General features: G+C 38.4%; 1 non-coding gene across 1 annotated transcript; it reads left to right on the top strand.

Moving 5' to 3' along the window:
* The first annotated feature begins 994 nt into the window (after positions 1-994).
* LOC141721926 (small nucleolar RNA R71) lies at positions 995-1,101 on the top strand. The gene has a single exon (XR_012574967.1). It is a non-coding gene; the product is annotated as a small nucleolar RNA R71 (small nucleolar RNA).
* Positions 1,102-2,880: the final 1,779 nt, after the last annotated feature.

Raw genomic sequence — 2,880 nt, forward strand, 5'->3', positions numbered from 1 at the left:
TAGGCTATTCTACCCCTAGGCATAAGGCTACCTATCAGAGGACCCCCACCAGCTGATTCAGATTCCACTGGGCATTCAGTTGCAGGTGCCCTATTCCAGTCTGCATTGCCCCCAGTTCCTTATTGCCGGTATGAGGCTCTTCTATTGGAGCGTGATTCCTTGTTGGCCCAGATCCGAGAGCTACAGCATATCATCAGGACTACAGATGTTGATCATGGTATGAGGGAGCTTCGAGAGGAGATTCATGTGACACGGAGGGTTCTTGAGGCTAGGCTACATGGAGTTACACTACCTGGAAAAGGCCCTGATGCACTGATGGGATGGGCTACTGAGGTGATGGAGGACTTTGAGAGGCTGGGAGGACCAGAGTTTCCTTGGAGTTGAGCTAGAGACCCAGAGATAAAGATGTTGATCAGTGTTGTTATGGTTGTGTAGTATGTATAGTAGTGTGTAGTATGTATCAGTAGACTTTTGAGTTGTACTTATAGACTAGAGCTGCTGACTAGTGAGTAGGTTGTTGTACCTTTTTGCTTTTACTTCCGAAGCGTCTTTACGCTTGTACTACCCAAAACTTTTGATATATATATACCAGTACCTTTTCTTTTCCAGCATTGTCATTTATTTTACTGCACTTGTTTTACTTTACCTTATTTATTGCACCAGTTATACCCCTGTGATACCATGTACCCTGTTCCCTTAACTGTTTATATTCTGTAAAGAAGCATGCAATTTACCTAGTTCAATTGTTACAACTGTTTTCAAAAAGAGATATTTCTATTACTTTGTTGTGTCCACTTCTTGAATTCTTGCTACTTTGCCTTAAGGCATTCTCTGAGTTGGGTTCTGGTATTCATTAGCATCCATCAGTTCAATTAATTTATAAGCTTCATCATAGCTTTTAGCCCATTAGGCTCCTCTTGATGTTGCATCAAACATGGTTCTAGAAGTTGCACCCTACCCATTATAAAAGTAGTTAATGATCATCTAGTCAAGCATCCCATGATGAGGGTGCTTTCTAAGCATCTCTTTGTAACGATCCCAAGCTTCACACAGAGATTCTCCAGGTTGCTGCGCAAATTACGTAAGAGCATTCCTGATTGCAGCAGTCTTTGCAATAAGGAAGAATTTAGTGAGAAACTTCTGAGCAAGATCCTCCCAAGTAGTAATGAAGCCTGGCGGTAGAGAATGCAACCAACACTTAACCTTATCCCTCAGAGAGAATGGGAAAATCCTCAGCTTAATACCATCTTCAGTAACTCCATTGAACTTAAAAGTGTCGCAAATCTCGATGAAATCCCTGATGTGCATGTTGGGATCTTTTATAGGAGAACCCCCAAACTGAACTGAGTTCTGTATCATCTGAATCGTGCTTGACTTGATTTCAAAGGTGTTAGCCGCGATGGCTGGCCTGATAATGCTAGACTAAATATCATTGATTTTTGGCTTAGAATAGTCCATCAAAGCCTTAGGATTCGCTGCTTGATCTCCCATTATGACTAGAGTTTCTTATTCAACTTTCCACTCAACAAAAACTTCTTCAACCTTCTCTTCAACAAGAACTTCTTCAACTACTTCCTCCGCTTTATTCAGTGTTCTCTTGCGAGATCGAGAACGCGTATGCATACACGCTCTCTAGAGTACCTAAAATACAACAAGTACCCAAGTAAGTAACAATATCCGAGTTAATGAACTTTAACGACCACTGATGACAAACACATAAACTAAAAATTAACACCGAGACCCCGATAGCGGGGCCAAAAACTTATTAGGATGAAAACACATGCTAATATTCACGCAAGTATATGCGATCGCAAGTAATATAGAATTTCTAGTTCATTCCCACAAAGACTCTTTTGGTTAACTTAAGATTTATGCGCTTATACAACAATGATATGGTTATTATTCAATGCTAAGACGAATAACAAATTGGTTTTGTTTATAACTAAGATTATTAACTAACATGCAATTAACTAAGAGATTAAAAAATTGATTTACTTATATAACACAAACATAGGATTATAACTTCATTACTACTTTATTCAATAGCCTTTTTTTTCTTATCCTTAGCATGCAATGGTGATGACACTAATCAGATAACTGAAACTAGTACACGCCAACTTCCGTTGTACGAATACCCTACTATCAAACATCCACAAAAGAGATAGAAGCTGAATAGACACCAATTATATTGAGACCCTATATGTTTATAGAATTTGACAACATAACGGTTTAATATGCAAGTTATCTATCGTGATTACATAGGGAAAGTAAGATGGTTAAAATTACCTACGAATCATGCATAATAAATACATGAACATATGTTAGCATGGCAAATTCTAAACCTCTAAATTCACTGTCGCTTCATTAGAGATTAACACACTATCTTATAAGTCTGCGACGCTCATAAGATGAATAAGCACGACCAATACTAGGATATCATACAATCACCACACACTAGGGTATCAAAATATATTAATTATTAAAATCCATAAGTAAATCTGTTAGAACCCCAAGATAACGATTAGCCCATGACTAAACTCATCATCACCGTGGGTTCTGATGAAAGCATGGTATAATAAACTAGGTCTTTATAAAATGAATAATACAACTTAGAATAAAGAATCACAAGAATAAACTAGATCTTCTCCACCTTCGTTGAATTTGTGCTATAGGTCTTCTCACTGCCTTCTCCTTAAGCTCTGTTGTGAAAATCATCTTTAAGTTGTCTTTATATAGCATTCCAATCAATCCAAAAGCCCAGAAAAACAGTCTCCTAATTGAAACAGGAATCTGGAATCTCGACCTGGCGCGGCTGCACGCTTCACCAGCGCAGGCGCTCTGCAACATCAAATATGGTTAAATACTATGGCCAGTGACTTG

Source organism: Apium graveolens, chromosome 4 (assembly GCF_009905375.1).
Source record: "Apium graveolens cultivar Ventura chromosome 4, ASM990537v1, whole genome shotgun sequence".
Classification (NCBI taxonomy): domain Eukaryota; kingdom Viridiplantae; phylum Streptophyta; class Magnoliopsida; order Apiales; family Apiaceae; genus Apium; species Apium graveolens.